General features: G+C 37.9%; 1 protein-coding gene across 4 annotated transcripts in view; it reads left to right on the top strand.

The window, feature by feature from the left end:
* The window catches only part of TENM2 (teneurin transmembrane protein 2), a 979,011-nt gene that overhangs the window by 233,490 nt on the left and 725,623 nt on the right, over nt 1-19,898 (top strand). For all 4 annotated transcript variants that reach the window (XM_090150611.1, XM_090150610.1, XM_090150609.1 and 1 more), the window contains one exon: nt 16,740-16,814. The gene's annotated coding sequence lies outside the window, so the exon portion shown is untranslated. The remainder of the gene's footprint in view (nt 1-16,739; nt 16,815-19,898) is intronic.

Raw genomic sequence — 19,898 nt, 5'->3', positions numbered from 1 at the left:
TCACAGACTCCCAGGAGTCACGACTGCCAAACCCCAACTGGAACTGATTGTCACAGGCACCACAGGGAAGTTCCTGTGGATGCCAAAACCCCAGCTGAGGCACTGGCATTGACATGACTGGGGACCAGACAGGTGTGTTCCCACACTGGAGTGCTCGTGTTGCACAGCCCGCTGCTGAGCGCCAGACACAAAGCCAGGGCTCAGTCTTACACTGAAATGAAAGCAGGGAGAGGTGTGATTTAGAGAGAAGCCTCTGTTATTCAGTCTAAATCAGGAAAAGGACAGAAGTCTGAATTCATCAACATTAGTGAAGACCCCAGGCATTTGACTTACTTATAAAATATTGTTTCTGCATCAAGAGCCCTTTCCATGACAAGCCTATGCGATGTTTGTAACAGTTTTCCAGGGTGTGAATCTCTCTCTTCATTTTCATTTTGGGGGGAAAACAAAAAAAGAACTGAGTAATGTTACTAAATGGTTTTAGTGAGAGCAGAGCAAATGTGGTGAAATTCTTTCAGATGTTGTACAGTTTTATTGCCAAGACTGCTTTTTACCACTGCATGAAATGTTAAAAGCTGGAGCACAAGTACCGCTGAATTGCAAGGAAGGTGAATTTTATTTTAATCGATGTGCAGAATTTGGGCTAAGTTCAATGGGTAATATTGTGAAATATTTGTAAAAACAGGTCACTGTGGTGTACAAATTGGAGTCAGTTCTCTGCTATTGGCCTTGTACCCTCTAACTTTAGGAATGGATCATCATGAATTTACAAAGAATTAAGCCAAACCAAAATATAGTCCTACATGAGCCTGAACGTGAGCCTCATACTCCTGTGGTCTTTATTTATATAAAATAAGCTATCCACACATAATCCACTACCCACCATTGATTACCTAATTACACAATCACTCCATCAGTAAATCAGCACAACATCTGTGACCCTGCATGTCACTGCTGCAGCCCCCTCTGATTCCCCAGGAGCTTTACTGAGGCGGTTCTGCTGACATAATATATTCATTATCCATTAGATCTGGCACATGCTCTGCAGTGCTCAATTACAATACAATCGAGCAGAGGGCCTAGTGTCAGCCCATGTAATGACTTTCTGATTATCTGTCTTTAAATGATGAATGAAATGAAAATGTACTATTCAAACCAAATGCAAGATTGCTAAAGATGCTAAATGAAAATTTTACTTATATACTTTATGGAAAGAAGGATGAGGTTAGAGGGTAAGGCTTTGCCTCACGTTCAGAAATAACAAGGTAGAAATCTTTTCTTAAGCTGCTGTGAAACCATCTGATGGGACAGTGCTGCCTTTGATGTTATGATCTTGTGCCCGTTTATTTTCTTTCCATCTCAACTATTTTCAGTCTCCCAATAATTCACTGGAAGAATGTAAATTTCAATGATTTTTCATCTAATTTCATCTTTTCCTTCTTTGTTGCTTGAGTTTGCTGCATGTGTAATAACATTTCCTTCAACTAAACTTGATTACAATGTCTGTAATAGTGGAAGAGTAACCTCCTATTTCATTTCTTTCTCAGTGCTATGAATTGGGGGAAAAACACACTATAAATGTCACTTCCGTCTTTTTTTTTTTTTTAAATGATCTTCATGTTGTGCAATACTAATCTGTAAAAGCTTGGATAATGAACAGTGTAGAACTCTGGCAGATGTAGTTTCTTACATGAGTTCTTAAAATCACAGTTTTAACTGAGTCTCAGGAAGTAGGCTTTGTCTGATGGAGCAAGCACAGCATGCCAGCATAAGGAGTAACTTTCTTCTGAACAGTAGCCTTCTAAGTAGTCTAATATACTTGAGAAAATTCAGTATATGCCATGATTATAAGTAGATGGGAGAAACATAAGCATTCTGCTGTTCAAGTAATTATAAATCAGACGTTTGAAGCTACAGTCATTTCTGTCCTTGTTTCCTTGTTCAGTTACTCTATTTATAACTTAAAATAAAGCTTCCATTTAGAGTACTCTTTAAATTTTACTTAAATTGTAAATTCCCATTTTAAACCTCTAAGTTAAATATTTCAGCTTTTTGAGTGGGATGCAGCTTCTCTGGGAAAAGTAGCTCTGTCTTTTCAACCAGTTGCAGAGTAGATCTGTTTATTTGTTTATTTATTCCTTTTTATTTTTTCATGCAAACCAAATAGCCGGCCTTGTGTACATATTCTAAGGATAGGGTATTATAATTAATAAAAGCAACTGGAACACTGAGCTCAGTGAAAGTGAGGAAGGACATTGACTTACCTCTGGAGTTTGTAAAGATGTCCAGTTTAGTTGTAAAATTTCATTTTGCACAGAAGCTGAAATAAATTTGTTTTTCACAATGTTCTCCTATTATGGGAATTCGAGGGAAAGAATTAGAAGAAATACAGGTGTGTTACTGGTGCTTCATAATTTGTGGCAAACTTGAACTTCAGAGAGAAGTGAAGCTGATGTGCATTCAGGGTTGAGTCAGCCCTTTTAAAGCAGAAGCACAAGAAAGATTTGTAGCTCCTTAAGAACTTTGAAACTTTCTGTTTCCCCCGGACTCCATATCTCATTTTGAGAAGATATTTAATAATAATGTTTTTGATGAAAACCAGATAAATATACCAGTGTCCTTAGCAACAGATTGAGGGACTTTCTGCTCTTAGAAGTACAATTCATCTAAACCAAGCAGCAAAGTTGTTCAGATGGATGTTTAATATTTTCACTTTGCTGTAGAAGCCAAAACATATGAAAAGTTGAAATGCATGACAAGTAATTCTTCTTCATTTAATTTTCTTTATTCTTTCCTCACTGGATATAATCCCCAGCAGCTCTGAAGATTTGTAGTATCAGGTAACAAAGCTGGGATAATGCAGCAGAGTGCAAACACTAGGCTGCTCCTTAAAATGAGGAGAGAGTGATGACCTCTGGAAGAATAATGCAGTTTAGTGCTGCTCCACTGGATTTACTCCTGCTCATGCTTGTTAGCGTTAGAAGGCAGAAAGCCAGGCAGCAAGGAGAAGAAAAAGTGGAAAGAAAGTCAAATAAAGGTAAATGCTTAGAAAGACAGCAGGAATTTTTTGACTTTCATGTCACATTAGAAAATTTGCAAGGTTACAAATTACTTGACATAAGGATACATGTTAAAATAATTATTCACTGACTCTGCATGTAGTAAAGTGCTGTATGTATGTTGCTAAAATCACCCTATGACCATCTTCTAACATCATCTGACACGCAGTGCTGTGCAGACAGCAAGGCTGAGAAGCGCAGTCCAGAAGAAACTCCAGGACATTCTAGAACAGTTTGGATATCTGCTTTGCATGTTAGCTAAAGATGCTCAAGAAAAGAAGTGTTTCCAGGCTCCTGTGTAGCTGGGACACATTCCCAGTTCAGTGACACTAGGCAGCAACTCCTAGCCCTACTTTTTCTGCTTATTCACGTAATATGAAAACATTTATGAAAGAGAAAGCCACAACTCTAAGGCCTTCCCTTGATCTCTGATAAAAGGGTAGCGTGGCCATTACTAATAGATCCGTATGTGTGGGCAGATTTGAGGTATACAGAAAAAAAACAAAGGTTTACCAAAAGTGGTGTAAGTTTCTACTGAAATACGTTCTCATAGTCATGGGGGAGAACAGACATACAAAACTTTTATTGGTACTAATTGGAAATACTGTTTCAAGTCTCAATAAAAATGCCATTTTAATATCAAGCCTCCTAATCGGTAAGTTAAATACTGCACAACTGGAAAGCCAGAGTTTTAGCTAACATTGTGGTTTTCTTATTTGTGTGCATTGTTAATAGCTGTTGTCAGCAATCAGCACGTTTCAAAGGCAGGTGTACAACGCTGTCGTTCTAACATTTCCTCTCATTTTTCATGTTTGATCACTGGTTTATCTCAGATAAATGACAAAGGAAAATGGTCCAGATGAAGTCGTCTCCTTTCTGTTATAATCTTATTGCAACAGTGTTTTATAATTTGATAAATACAGGGAGAACAACGTGTCTCAGTTGCTTCGCCAGTAAAGTTGGCTGCCTATTCTGAGTACCATAGATTCCAGCCTCTCTCACTTGGTTGTCAGGTTTTGATTGACAATGATTTTCCTATAGTTTTCCCTTGCTTCAAAATACCATGAGAAGGATATTATGCATTCCCAACCTGCCAACTTTGGCTGCATTACAGAGTGTTCAATTATGCTCTAATCGAATAGCTGCCCAATGTAGGCCACATAATGACTTCCTGATTATCTGACTTTAAATGATAAATGAAATGAATATGTAACACTCTGTTGAAATACAGGCTAGTCACTGAGCCAAATGAAAACTGATTTTGTTCTCTTTTGTATGAAAAAAAACCCATATATATTATTGTAATTCCATTCAACGGTTTTTCTGTTGCTTGTTTTGCCGTCATTAAGATAAACACAGAACAAGTTGTCTAGGAGAACATTAGTCTTCACTTTTGTCATCAAGCAGATGCTGACAGTGTTAAACAGTGTTCATATTATTCTCCTTCCTCTCTTTACATTTATTTGTTATAAAAAGCAAGATCAGATTTATATGATCAGTTCCTATTGGGAATATTTCAATACATGCTGGCACTGCAAGAAGTCTGTTTTGAGTAATGTATTATACAGACAACATTAAGGTCTGAATAAATTATTTAGTGGTGATAGTGCTAGATGTTTTTCATTTCCAGTCTGTGGTATTAGTACTAAGCAACTGATATGGCATCACAAATCAAATAAACCCCTACTACCTCATTCGGGTAGCATACATTTATTTTGCCCAAGTTAGAGCAGAGTATCAGAATGATCTTTCAGAGGCTGTCGTGGAGATTTTCCAGCCTCTTTGCCCAAGAGCCTATGATGGGCATTTTCTCAAAGCACATTTCTCTTAATCACCGAAGTGATTTGTGAAATGCTGCCTTGATCTGAAGACATATATAGAGCAGCTCTTGATTTTGCGGTGCATTAGGCTAATACTTGTGGCTTCTAAGTCACTAGGAATATCTTGTGATGTAGTAATTAAAAAGAATACTCGTGGTGAAGTTCAGCTCACTTTGAGCTTTGTTAATTGTCTCAAGCTCTAAAGCTCTAACAGGGGCAGGGCCACTGCTTGGGCACAGTTGTACTTAGACTGTATTCTGAGCAATCTTTTTTTTTTTTTTTTTTTTTTTGCATCTTTGCCTTCATTCTGCTCCCTCTCAGTTATAAATTGCTTTGCTAAACTGATGATGTGAGTAAAAATTAAATTAGGAAATGAGATGGACAAATTTGCTGTTTGTGCCTGGGAATAAGATCTCAAAGCTTCATTAATTATTTCTTGAAATGATGTAGTGATTGAAATATGTGTCAGAAACATTACTTCTTTATAGAGAAGTTTATTGGGAATGACCCCCTCTTCTTGAAAATAAATCTCTTTCATGGAAGAAGTTGATGAGAATGATGTAATGGGCAGATTAATAACGATCAGTTAACAAGGTGTGTTGAGACACGTTGTTTCTCTGTGTCAGATGACAACAGATCTACCTCAGAAATTTTTCTTTATGCTTACATTTTGTCCCCAAGAATTTTTTCCCAAAGCTTGCACTTCAGCAGGTGATGGATGCATTCTGAATGCTTTAAAATACATCGGTCACCATGAAAGTAAATGCCTCCTTTTCATTTCCATGGAAACTGCGCCAGATACAAAGAACACAATAACACTATTTGATAGGGCAAATTCTCAGTGACAGCACACTCTTTTTCAACACAGGCACCACCATTAACTATGCATTTTTGCCAGCAATGAACAAGAACCTCCATGCTGCGTTCATAAGCATCTGCAGCAACAGAGGTAACCCACTGCCTCTGTTACACTGCTGAAACGCACCTCTCACTCCTCACTGTGCTCACATCCACTATTTGGTCTCCATAAATGTTTAGCAGGCATCAATGAATGTCATTGGGTGCCATTTTTTTTCTGCATCGGGGGATTCAGTTCCATACCTGTGCATCATACACACTTCCATGTCAGATCATTTTGCCAGACTGCCAGAAGTAGGCCAGAAGAAGCTGGTCAGCAGACAGAGCATCCCTAAGGAGACATTTTGGAAAGGGAGCATAGGTTCTGTGGATGTTGGGAACAACTTCTTCAAGTGAACAACCTACCACTATGAACGTATAGCCTAGCTCTGATATCTATAAGTAGCCAAATGTTCCTTCCCATGTTTTACAACCACATCAGAGTGAGCTTTAAGGTAATACAGCTTTAGTGTCAGCTGTATTTCAGTAATTTTCTCCCTGTTCCACTTCTAGTGGCTGGTAATACATTTTTACCAAATGTGAGAATTGAATTACTTGAAAAGAACTCTCAATGGTTTGAAAATAAGGTGTTCTTGTATTTAAGTGACTAGATTGTGATTCAGGAGACCAAAACTTTTCATTTTTTTTCACCTGTGTCACAAACTGAGTGAGCTGAGAGGAACTGAAGTGGGTTTTTTTTTAGGTATTAAATAACATTGATTTTGGAGTAAAATGAAAATACAAGATTCTGAAAGGACGTGGGGTTTCTAATTAAACTTCTTGGGGTTACATTGTAACTGTCATTTTAAGTGCTATCTCACTATTGGAATACACAACAGAAGTAAATCTAAGGGTCCCTGAGCTCTTACACAGTTAAAGTACTTTCAGATGCCTAAGTTCCCTTGATGTCATACTGCTGTGATTGTGATTCTTTAAATTAGTGACAGCTGAGCTGGTTGCAACTAATGGATAGCTGCAGTGAGTGTAGTTATATCCTTAGTAGGTTGGAAGCAAGATGGGTTGTGGAAGATATTTCTGTTTTCTGAATAAGTAAGGTAGTATTTATATATACAACAAATGAGTCTAATTAATTGGAATTGTCTCTTTTCTTTTTACTTTCTTTATTCTCCTTTTTTTTTTTTTTCCTGTGCTAATTGTTGTTATGCCAAACTGATGTAATTATAGTGTGTATCCATACTGCTGTTATTGCTGCAGTGATTATTCTTACAGTTAGAAGGTAGGCTGGCTAGTTCACTGTTCCTAACCTTTGTGCTTCAGTATAGTCAGCTATGTGAGTATTTGTCCTGATTCTTTTCTTTGAATGTTTCTTTTTTGTTTTAACGTTTTCAGATAAAATGCATTCTTTGTAGTTGCTGTGTTAATTTTAGAAATACTTGGGCTGCCTAGTTGAAAGTCACTTCTGTGTGTCACCACAATGCAGATATATTTTCCATTGTTTTGTGGGTCTGAATAAAGAAGAAAGAAATACTTTCTCTTTAGTTTAAAAAGGATCTTGAAAAACCTAAATAATGCAAAATAAGAGAAGAAGAAAGAAGGCTATTTCAATTTTCTTAGATTGTTTTCTGTAAACACTTTTTTGAAAGCATTCTCAAAGTAAAAAACCTATAAATACAACTAAGAGGTATCTTATTAAACAGTTGAGAGGAAGGAAAAATGTCTAAACAATGTGTATTCTTTAAAAGTTACTCTGGGAAGACTGTGCTATTATAAAGCATTATAGAATATGACTTTTTTTTTTTCTTTTTTTTTTTCCTGCTTCCCTTTCTACCAGTTTCTCTGTACTGGGGGAGGGCTGTGGGGAAGATAGGCCTGGGTACACCCTTAGATAGGTTTGGGCCTTGCAGAGTGCTTTTTTGTAAAAGTTGGTCACTGCATGTTGAAGGTGAGCTCTCTTAGGGGAGGGGAACAAGAAGAATCAGGGAACCTTAGAGCAAAAAGAGGTTGCAGAGGGGTGTTTGTTAGACTGCCATGCGTATTTCCTGCTTAGCCTGCTGTTACTCTTCTGCAGGATGAAAGCTTGTAGATAGTCCAGGAGGGCTGCGTTCTGATTAGTTCTGTAGTGCTTTCTTGGTCTGTAGGCAAAGTGAAGATGACACGCAAGCCGTTCATCAAGTTTGGTATGAATGCATGAACACAGAAATAAGACCAAGAGATTGGGGTGGGTGATTATTTCATGAATTATATTTGCTCATATTTTGACTGCCTCTGAGTTCAGATTATTTAGATGAAATATGTAACTTGTGTCATGTGTGTGTGTAGAATTCATGAACCATCAGTATGTAGCATAATTGCTCTACTTAGTGCTTGATGATGATAGAGCTCTGTTGGCAAGTTTTGCCCTTCTGATTCTATCAAGATTCTTTCCTCTCAGAATCAATTAGTCCTTGCATATGAGCAGTAGCTCTGTGAGGTCCCTGACAGTTGGGAACCAGTGTGCAGCAGTTGTTCCAGCAGCTTGCAGGAAAGTTTTTCCCATAGTGTTTCACATCAAGGCATGAGAAACTAAGCTTAACTTCTGTGTTAGTTACACAAAGTTTGTGCGTTTTGAGGGATTTGAATGATTGAGGGTGAGTTTTGGATACCAAGCAGGAATTGTTTATTTGTGAGTGGAAGTGAAGAATATGAGATAATTGTCTTTCAGAAATTTACATTAGAGAAAGGAGGGGAAAAAAGTTCTTGTACATCCATGAGTCTCGGAGCATGGGGTGGTTCTAGGGTAGCTTGCTTGTTTTTGAAAATACTGAGCTCTGGACTTTGCATTTGAACCCAGTTTTCCGAGGAACAATGTTGACGTAGTTGTTATTGCAGTAATCAGTACTGGTATTCAGTCAAGTATTTGTGCGTGCACGTGTACGACTGCATTTGAAGCTGTGAGTCTGATTTCAGAAGTGGGAAAACGTAGGTGAATTTCATTGTAAGCGCATCACAAAGCAGTTTGGGTTTGTTAGGTTCTGCTAAGCACAGAGCAGTCTGGGTTGGGTTCAAGGCTTTCTTTATTTCAACTTTTCCTTTTTTTTTTTTTCCTTAAAAGTGCTCTGGAAAACAGTCTATCAAATAAAAGTTATTTTAGACAAACACTTCCAAAGCTTTTGTCTGTCACATGGTTTTCTATACAGCCTCTTTCTGTCAAAGTAGCAACAGCTGCCTGAAATCAGCACATGTAGTGGGAATGGCAAAAGGCCACTGAGGAGTGTTCCAGAGGTAAAAGGAGGGAAATCTGAAAAAAGTTATCAGAAATAAGCAAAATTTGACAAAAAAAAAGAGGGATGATGAGGACTGCCCCAGCAGTAATGCCTTGAGAAAAGATGGCAACTGAACGGTTCACACCAAATTGGCAGGAAATGCTTTGAGCAACTGCAGCTCTGTGAGCGAGGGCATGACAGTGTGGGAAGAGATAAGATCTTGAAATGAGTAGAGGTGTAAACTGAGGTAGTGTTCAGGCAGAAAATGAGCACAAAACTGGAAGCAGTAGTATCTAGTTGTTGGAGAAGTTTTCCTCTTGTGTTTGTGTAAGTGTGCAAAATGTAGCAGGGTGGGTGTAATTTGCTGGTGTAAGATTAAGAAGGTGCTGTCCTAACAGCACACAGGAGGGCTGGGTAACTTTGGGATGGGGAAGAACAGGCATGGAATGGGGCACCCAGCAATGTGGCAGCTGAGGTATGTCATCACTTCTTTGAGGAGAGTGAAGCTCATCAGCTGGTGTGCAGAATGGGAGCTGTGAGCCCCCAGTGCCACTTGCCCATCAGGTGTAATTGGTAAAAGGCTTGCTAGGGATAAGCGAGTGTTAATGTGACCTTGCATTGGAATGCAGCTCTTACATTGTGTTTTTCTGCGTTAAATTTGGGGGGAGGGTAAGAATGGGTCAGATAATGTACAATGACAATTAGGATAATGGGTAAACTGTTATGCAAATGAGACTGAAAGACCTTTAGTCATTGGGCCTAAATGAGAGAGGATCTGAATTTATAATGTCACGCTGTAAATGCATTGAAAATAAATATTGGGAAAGGAAGAAGAACCAATTAAGCTGAAAGGAGACATTAGTAAAAGAACTAAAGCAGACCATCAGGCCATAATTCAGCTCGGTTCTGCCAAAACTGCTCAAGTACCTGGAGTTGCCTGTGATAGTTCAGTGGGGCAGCAGAAATAACTGATTTTTAAGGGCAAACAGTGTCTTTTTAAAAGAATGCAAGGATGGTGTTACTTGAAATAGTGAAGGATCGTCTTAACTTACCCAGTATTTCCCTTCCAGATCTATAACTTTTTCTGCAAATGTTGAGATGTGTTTTCTTCTGTGAAAGAATACATTTTAGTATAAGAGCATCCCATCTCCTTTCACAGAACGGAAGCATAGTGTCTCAGTGTTGAATGTGGTGGGAGATTGGTGAGTGGAATCTCTGGGAGCAGGGAGTGACCATCAATAATTGTGGAGACAAAAACCTGAAGGAGAGCAAGCTGGAATGCTTTTTTTTTTTTTTTTTTTTTTTCCCCCTTCAGCCCCACCAATGTAGGCATTTCACATAAGACAGAAGAGCTGAGAGGAAAATGCAGTGATTTTAAGCAAGATCAAAAATATATTGCATTGTAGAGTAAAGGTAAATGTGATTTTTCTGATAATGTTTTAATGGTAAAATAGTTACAGATGATCACTAAGATTTCTGCTGGACATTGCTTCAAAAAAATTTTGCACTTCGTTTGTTTTGGAAATGGGATGCTATGTTTTGACAATAGCTAACACCAGTCACAGTTACATTCAATTTGTAATAAAATACAGGTGTACATTTTACTGTGTTTGCGCTGTAATGTAGTTTTTTTGTGCTGAAGTCATGTCACTTTCTTTGTAGAGAGCCTCTTTCAGAATTAATCCTTTTACTATTTTTTTTTTTTCCCCTGATGGTCATTTGAAAAAGAAGTATATTCAGGAATGTGTCAGAAAAACATAAAAGCTAAGAAGTAGTTGCATGTGTGCAGGATGACATTCTCCTAATGCTCTGTCCTTCAAATTGTTAATGAAAAATGTTCTACTTCAAACTGAAAGAGAAGAACATGACTCACATTGTTTGGGATTTGAAAACAACTGAATAAGTTGGGAGTTGATGTACAGGCATTATTTTGGAAACTCATAATTGTGAGTTTTTCCAACCATTTATGCTGGCATACTCTGGCTGACTTAGCAAAGCATAAGTGGACAGTGTAAAGCTGTCCAGACGCTTTTGTATAAAACTTCCATTTTGATTACTGGGAGAAAACATAAATTAAGGGAGGCAGTGCAGCAGGGATGTATATGTTGAAGACTCCGGGCAAACAAAAGTAAATCTGCCAAGACTTAAATATTTATTTTCCCTGTAAGACATTTTTTCAGAGAATGGAATTATTTTTCCCAGTCCTCTGTAATATATATACAGAGGAAAAGACAGAGCATCCAAATGCATATAGCAGAATACTGAAAATCACTGTGACTTCAGCATTTCAAATTAGGAAGGAAAAAGAGTTAAGACAACAGAGCCATTTAGTGTGCATTTCCTGTAGAGAGAGGTGGCAATACTCAGGTGTCTGTGCCAGGCAAGTCTGCGCTTTGCACCATTAGAACCTGAGTCCTGGCTCCATTCCCAGCCTCTGCCTGTCTCCATCTTCTGACTCGCGGCAGTTGGCGCGGTGTTCTTGGGTAAAGTCAGCATTCAAGTTTGCTGCTTTGATGTGGACTCGAGGGCTCAGAAAAGACCGTTGCATGCACTGTGGTCTTTCTTAAAACCTCCCTATAGATATTAGAACAAGATATATGATTTAAGGCTCTGCAGCATTTGTCTACCTGTGTGGGTTTTTTTTTACTTCATTTTCTTTTCTGGTTGTGCGTGGTAAATGACAGATTGTCTCAGATAATATTCATGTGATACTCCAAAATAATTCTGCAGACATGGTAAAAGCTTTTAGAGACGCTAAAACTGATTATCTCTTCTGTAGCGCTTTTCATCTTCAAAGCACTTACCAACATTAACTAATTAATCCTCACAGCATCCCTCTGAGTTAGATATCATTGCCATTATACAAATGAAGGAATTGAAGCGAAACACTTTGTGTCTAGCTCAAGATCGCCAAGACAGTTGGTGACAGATGGAATTAGAATGCACAGACCTGTGTTTGCAGGCTCTTTGCTCAGACCACTGCACCATTTCTCTCTTGATGAATGTACATAGAGGTATTGGTAGTCTAACTATAGCTGAGGGCTGAGCTTGTTAATGAAATCTTGTTAGGAGTTGCTTTGATGGGAAACTCATTTGTGGTCAGACAGATTATTATCTTTTTCAAACCTTGTGCAACTTTTTCCTGAACAGACAAGAGTGCAAGCATAATGAATTGCCCCAGACGTGATGTACTTTGGTTGTAGCTATAGCTAATTGTAAAATGGTTTGAGTCTTTGCTAAGAACTTTATACTCTTTGGAAAATAAAGCTTGTATTTCTTGGTGGTGCACTGAGAAACTGAAGTCAGCAGTAGCACTGAGGGTCTGAATCCATTGTACTCTCTATGGACTTCAGCTGTACGAGATGGCTGCACTCAGTTACAGGGAAGCTCAATGAAGAAAGAAGAGAACGTGGGTTCTCGAGCTGTTGTTTAGTGTTATGACAGTATTTTCTAATCAAATGACATAGATGTTTTTTGCTGAAATTACACAAATTCTTGTGTAACTTTTCCCTCCCCCCTCCAGTCAGATAAAATAGGCAGATGCAACTCCACGTTGTTTATGATGAGGCTTGTGTATATAGACAGTGGTGGGGGACAGGGAAGGTTTTCTTCTTTGAATTTTTACAGGTTTTGTGAATAATGGTATCAGAAATACTTGAACTGAATGAGGAGGATTACAGCACGTACTTTAAGACAACCGCTGAAATGATGCTGGGCACAGGTTGATTACAAGCAAACACAAAAACAGCTACTACAGAAAACATAATTAAAGGGTGCATTAGCAGTGATTGCTCAGACCTGTCTCGAAGTCCACACAAAAAATCCTCCCGTTTAGTAAGTGGAAGGCTCTCAGTTTGCTAATTGTCAGACTCCCACATTGGCTAATGCTTTAGCAGCCCTGAGTGAGAATATTCTGTCTTAACGAGAAACTGCTATTTGAAGTAAAACTTGTTCAGTTGAGTAGAAGAAGTAAAAATGGGATTCTTGGCAATCCTGTGTTCCCCACTGCTTTCTGTGAAATAGCATCAAGGAGTTCTAAACCAGTGCAGCACAAGCTAAGTAGCCCACAGAATGCAGAAAGATCTAGAGAGTTGTACAACAGGATTCCATGTTGGGCTTTATATACACAGCTGGTGGGTATTTTTTTGCTTGTTTGTTTCATAAACAGTTTAAATGATCAAATCACAATACACACACAAAAAAATCAGATTTCCAGATTTCATTATTTAGGACAAAAAAGTATAAATTTTATATTCGGAGTATTGAGTTAACTGGGTTTCAGGAAGGCTTCACAGTGTTTCTGCTCCTTGCTCACATGTCCGTATGCAGTCATGACTTTCTCCTACTAAATTTAAAATGTATGCTTCTACGTGCGTGTTCTGTAATACTGGATAAAAATGGAAGAAAATATGTATCTCCCATTACAAACTTGAACTGTATTAGAACAGCAAAGGAAGAAAGGCTAGAAGAGATAAGTTTAACTCTGATAAGTGGCCTTAAATTGAAAGAGTTGGATTGAAAGTTGAGTAAATTTGAAATATAAATTTATCTTTGTACTTTTGGTGTACACTGGATGTAAATATCAAAATAGAAAGAGTAGTAATGGGGTATATGCAATATATGCCTTTCAATATATGCAAAAATGTGCCTTGCTGAAATACTTGGCTTCATGCAAATGAACTTAAAATTTGTGTATTTACCTTATTGCTATTGCTGTATTGAACAAACTATGCAGCAGAGCACCTTAAATTTCAGAAGTCCATTGGACTTGGTGTTGGGGGCTGATGATTTTCCACGCGTCCTTTAGGAAGCTGTTTTTATCCCATCTCTGAGGCACAATTCTCAGATGAGCACTCTGCTTGCCAGCTGAGAAACTGTTTGCCAAGACAACAGCTATTTAGCTGTCTGTAAGGTGTAGGTACTGGGGCTGACGAAGAAATATCAGCACCATGTTTTAGCTTTTTGTAGTTGCTGAGCTGGATGGCCAGGACTGAAGGTGGTCTCCACCAGGCTGAGGGACATCGCTTTGCCTCTTTGTGAGTGCTTTGTGAGGAAGCTGCTCCACGAACAGGGAGCTGGAGGGACTCTGGTGTTGTCAGTAAACAGTGCTCAGAGTTCAGCAGACGTGCTTTTAGAAAAATCAGAAAGTATAAAATTAATATTTAACCAGATTACTGCATTTTGTCTGTTTCATTAATTTTTTATTAATTTCTGAAAATGCTGTTGATGGAAATATTGACAGTGTTGTTTTTTTTATTTTGTTGATGTTGTGTGTTGGTTTTGTTGTTTGTTTGTTTTATTGTTATTATTTCTTCTGGTAAATGGAAACTGATCTTTGTTACGAACAGAAACCATCTAACATGCCATATTGGGTAAATGCTCTAATAAGACAATAATTATTAGAGTATGATGCATTAATGTTTAATATTGTTCATAACTCAGCTTTAAGAGATTCATAACGGAGATGAGAGAGGAATGCTGTCTTAAGTGTTTATGATTGTTAATATTAAGATGTTCTGTAGCAAAGAAAACATTTTGCAGTTACCTTACCCTTTCTGTTTGCAGAGGTTATTCTGTAGAAAACATTCTTCAAAATGTTTTGTAATTAAGCAGTTCGGCCAGAGTGAAGTAGCAGGAGCAACTCACCATTACTGTGAACCCTTGAGATTTTATTGCCATCATTCTTAGAAGATGAGAATTCCAAATTCTTTTGACTTTAAACTCTGACTCCAAATTCTTGGGGAATAGGAAATCTGGAACCTTTGCTCATTACAGGAATGTCAGTTGTTCCTTCTGCATCTCAAATCCTAACACCTCTGTACTCTGTGGCTTGGCCTGTGCAGATAGATCTGATTCTCTGTAGGCAGCAGGGCTTCTAAATGAGCTGCTATCCTTTCAAAAGGAAGAGAAAGATGCTTGGGAAGTTTAGAGATGGTGTTTATTCAGACCGTAACTGAGTAAATATGTAGGTAGGAGAAAGAGAAGCAATAATTTATTGTGGAAATGAGTGGAATATACAGCATGGTAAGGTTTCATAAATCTCTCCAGTGATGGGTGTATTCTGACTGTCGTCTATTTATTTGTTTGATTTTCAAGTCTGAAGCAGCTGTTGATTATCATCCTCTCCTTAGGAAGTCTTTATAGGAGATAAGAATTCTTTGTTGTGCATTAGAAATGAAAGCATTTCTTAAAATGGGTGTTGTCATTTTTATGCTATATGATGACTACAAACATTCATATTTTTAGAGTATTTGTTGGCCCTCTTATCAGGGTATGTGTATTGAATCCCTTCTGCTTTGTATGTTTGCTCTTTGCTCATTCTTTTCATATTTTTGTCATATCTTCTAATCACAACCTGAACTCAGTAATATTTGAGTTGAGTATTTGAGATCAGTAGTCAGAAGTTAAGTTCACGTGTAGAGAATTGCTTCTAATACCAGCAGACTCTGAGCTTGATCAAACTTTCAAACTTACTTGTATTTTGTTTCTGGTTTTAAGTATCTGTACACACACTTTTAGTACTGATACCTAATGTGTGAAACACATAACTGTTTATCACAGCCCAGCAGGCAGGATACAGGTATTTTCAAACAGCAGTACTGCACCCTTATCTCAGTAGCGCTAATATCCCCTGCCAAAACAGACATGATATATTGAAGCATCTGTAACCATGCAGGATGTCTGCATATGCCTTGAATTTAGCCTGCAGCATGTCTGTCATCCGTGGTGATCCTGATGTTGCGGCCGATGTTGCAAGAAGCAGAGCACTGATGCTGACTTGCAATCAGTACAGTCATTATGGACGTGTGATTTGTCCGTTAAGCAGCTGTGTCCTCTTTGCTGCTTTCCCTTCTCCCTCCTTGTGCTCTGGCAAGTTTGTGTACGTGAAACTTGGCTACTGTTTCACAGAGCGATGGGATGCAGGTTGCAGACTAGATAGCTAAATAGAATAGTAAGGACCAAAGCTTAAACCTAGTTAATGAAATAAGTTCCAATCTGCTTCAGAAGTCTGTTTTGATGAATTTTTGGAAGCCTTCCTTTATTACACCAAATATATTAAACCTAACCCCATATAATGTAGGATAAGGACAAGTTCAATACTGAAAATCATTTTCTGTTTTATTATAAACAATATTTGCAATACTTCAGTGCTTAATTATGCCACAATTGTATAGAGTCCCAGTCTTTGCAGTGCAGTAACTTGCTGAAGTTCTGTCTGTAAATGATAAATGAAAAGGAAGTGCTGCCTTCCAGCTGCATATAAAACAGAGTTTATTGCCCCTTGTGTCTGCGTTTTATTTGCTGGATAGGTGAGGATGTGTGAAAGGAAGCTTAAAGGATGCATGTGTTATGCTTTTTTTTCTAACTTGTCTTTGTGTAGTTAAGTTATTTAGATACATTTCCAGCGTTGTTTAATCTCCCTGAAATAAATCTTCATGAAATTCAAAGGGGAAAACTATATGTTTGGGGTTAATCTTAGGATTTTACAACAGCCTTTAGATCAAATCAAAACTGTTGGCTGTTGGTGAACTGTGGGTTGCTCTTGTTCGTGTGAGTCGCTCCATCACACCCTCCAGCATGGCACTTTTGAAATGCAGAAATCTGTCACTTCTGAGATAAACCTGCTAATCCACCTTTCTCCTTGGCACATACTCTGTTCAGTGGGCAGATTTCTTACAAGGGTATTTTCTGTCACTTTTGCCAGCGCTGCCTCAGTGTCATAAGCTGATGGCTTTAACTGGTGATTTTCTGTTTTTCAGACTCAACAGAGAAATCCAAACACCCCTCTGTGAAGTGTTTCTGGAGTTTATCCCCTGCTGAAAGTCTCCTCTAAGGTAATAGTTACAAATGTCAGCACGCGCATTATAAACAAAATTTCTGAAAAATGTTTCTTGCTCATTAAAGGAACTCGTGAATTCTATAGCCTGCATTATTTCTCAGTACCAGCAGCAATCTTTGCCGGTCTTGCTGGTAAATATCTATGCAAGCCTCTGTTCCTGTTACTTTTTGTTCATTTTTTTAAATCATAATTCCGCTTCCTATGCTGTTCAAATTCTACAGTTTCCAATCTCTGCTTGTTATCTTTTCCTTTTTTTCTGGTTGTCTGGTTTCAATATCTTGCTTGAATTTTTCTGTCTTTCCTGAGAAGTCCTGCTGGCTAATGCTTTTAGTTATTCTTTTTCTTTTTTTTCTTCAACATCTACTCAACTGTTTACTTCTCTATTAAGAATATTTTTTATGTCTATTGTGTGTATTGCTGTGCTAAAATACTTGTGCGTTTTAGCTCTGCAATAATACTTAGGCCAGTCTGCTTGTTATCATATGACTTCCAGAACATTTTTGTTGTAATGGTTACTTACAGTTCTTCATGGATTCTCTTGTGGATTGTATGTTAAAATTCTGTGGGTTGTGTCTGTGATGATGCATGTATATGCATCTGAATAGTATTTAATATACAATATATACCTGTATGTGTGTGCACATGCACACAGCAACTTTTGTTACTGTGAATATAAGCTGTGTGTATATATGGGAACATAAAAATACCCTGCTTGAATATCTTCTTGAGAGGGCATTACTGATGATGTTATGGTCGTTATAATCTATTGATTTGCTTTCTGAGCTGTAGTGATATCTTTGTGCTTTGCAGAATAGACAGTATCTGTTTTATTGCTTCTCTGCTGTTGAGTTTCTTCTATTAGGAATAAAATAAGGAATAGTAATAAAACGATTTGGGTAAATAAAAACAGGTATGTTATTCACAGTCCTTTGACTCTTTGTTGAAAATTAAAGACATGGGTAGGTGCATGATTACGTCTTCAGTACTTCTCCAATATTATTGTTTACGCTGAGGTATAGTAAGATGGTAAATTGCTGCCTGTGTGTCACTAATTTTTAGTTCACTGATATAGGGAATTAATGGGAAGGGTTTTACTCTGATCCTCTGTGTTGTCCTGGTACTTTTCCCCTTCGATGTTCAGTGGTGTGTCTATGACAATGATCATTTTTGCAGAAAAGAAAAAAACAAAGTTTTATGGCACATGTTAAACTGGTGGCATGGGGCTTCGTTGACAGCTTCACATTCCACTTTCAAGTCAGATGTATTGCAAGACCTTCTTCTGAGTTTTGAAATTCATTGTGGTAGCACTTAAAAATGCTGCATGCATGATTTCACTTTTTGCTTGGATTCTGGGAGACAAGTTCTGAAGGTTACAGCATTTCTTACATGTGCAGGATGTGTGAAACAGCCATCTGAAAACCTTCAGCATGTATATGGTACAGCCAGGCAAGACATGAAGTTAAAGGACTGATAACTTTGAGACAGTGATTGTTCTGGAAAACTTACTGGGAGTCAACCTAGGAGAAATTAATCTATTTGTGAGGGGAAAAAAATACATTCAGAAGCCTGGAGAAACATAGAGGACAACTACGGCTTTCCATTCCTTAGTGTACTTATATTATCTGACTCTGCTGTTGTTACCATCCTCATCCGATCTTCTTTTAGCTTCTCTGGTCCCAAAGACTCTGGAATTTGTTACAGTAATAATACACCATGGCACATGAGCAAGTTATTGGATCTGATCTTTCCATTTTTTTTGGCAGCGACACCTGAAAGGTCATCAGTCTCTAAGCAGGCTTCAGATATTCAAGTGCACTTTTCAGCTATGAATTCATGTGTTGTGCATACATTAATTATTCATCACTGATAACTAGGGGAGGAAAAAAAACATTTGAAATGTGACATTTTCTATCATAGGTCATCCTTGAAGTTGGATTAATTATATTAGTTTCTTCAGTTAATCAGTAAGGCTTGTGAGGACAACCATCTGGAATAAATAGTTCCAGTAATAAATCTTAACCAATAAACTTCTTAAAAGGAAATAAATGCAGTTCAGAGGATGTGACCCAAACCACTGGGTTAGAGTTCAGAACAGTGTTGCGCAGGGTTGGGTTGTTGGTGGGCATTGTGCTCTTTGTTTGGTTGTGGCTGGTTTGTAGGGTTGAGTTTTGACTTTCTGCATATGGTGTGGTCATGTTTCCTACGACATCACAGTTATGCTTATGAAAAAATTCAGCAATTTGAAGCTATGTTCTCTGCCTTGTTTGTGAGACTCACATAATTGAAGAGCTCAGGGTTGCAAAGCAGTCCTTGGCATGGGAATGGTTTGTATCTTTAATATCTCTAAATGTGATGTGGAACCGATGCCTTAGTTTTGATCCTAGTTTATTTAGGGCCGCAAACAACTATAACCAATTGAGGAAGAGGCTGAGTAGGCAGTTTCTTTATCTCTTTTTAACAAAAGGTTTTTACTGCTTCTGTCTCATTTTGCTGCCTCATATGACAAATGAAAGAAGGCTTAAATGCTTTATGTATTAGTGGGCTTATTTTAAAATCTGGAGATGTATTGTTTTGGAAATGATTGCACAAGAGAAGAAAAACAAATTTGAATGCAGACATTGAACTCAGTATCTGGAGGGTTTATAAACCAGAATTTTGCCAGTTATGAAGAAAAAGCAATGCTGTTGTAATGGCTGGGTCCTGTGAAAACGCTGGATTGGAAGAGTAATAAATTACTGGAATAACACTGACTTCCCACTGGCCGTTATTATTTGCTCATTAGCAATGTTCAGATTTGCTTTCTTATATTCCAGATCTACATCAACTAGACGAGTTAATTTAGTTATATAGAAATCTTCAATTAACTGCACTTAGTTTCTCTAGTGAAGCATATTTTTTTCTTAAAGATCTTTGTGTTCCACAACCACCCCCCATTGCACACAAACCTTCCATTCATGTTTACTTCTGACAATTTTTTGTTTTTAATTATTTCTCTTTGGCTCCTGCAAGCTTACTGCTGTTGGAGTGGGCACCCTCTTTCAGGAAATTTTCATGAGAGTACTTCACAGCCAGCTAGAAA

This window comes from Phasianus colchicus, chromosome 15, assembly GCF_987193195.1.
Source record: "Phasianus colchicus chromosome 15, bPhaCol1.hap1.1, whole genome shotgun sequence".
Taxonomy (NCBI): Eukaryota; Metazoa; Chordata; class Aves; order Galliformes; family Phasianidae; genus Phasianus; species Phasianus colchicus.
Note: the sequence above shows the minus strand (reverse complement) of the source record. Positions and strands in the feature narration are given on the sequence as shown.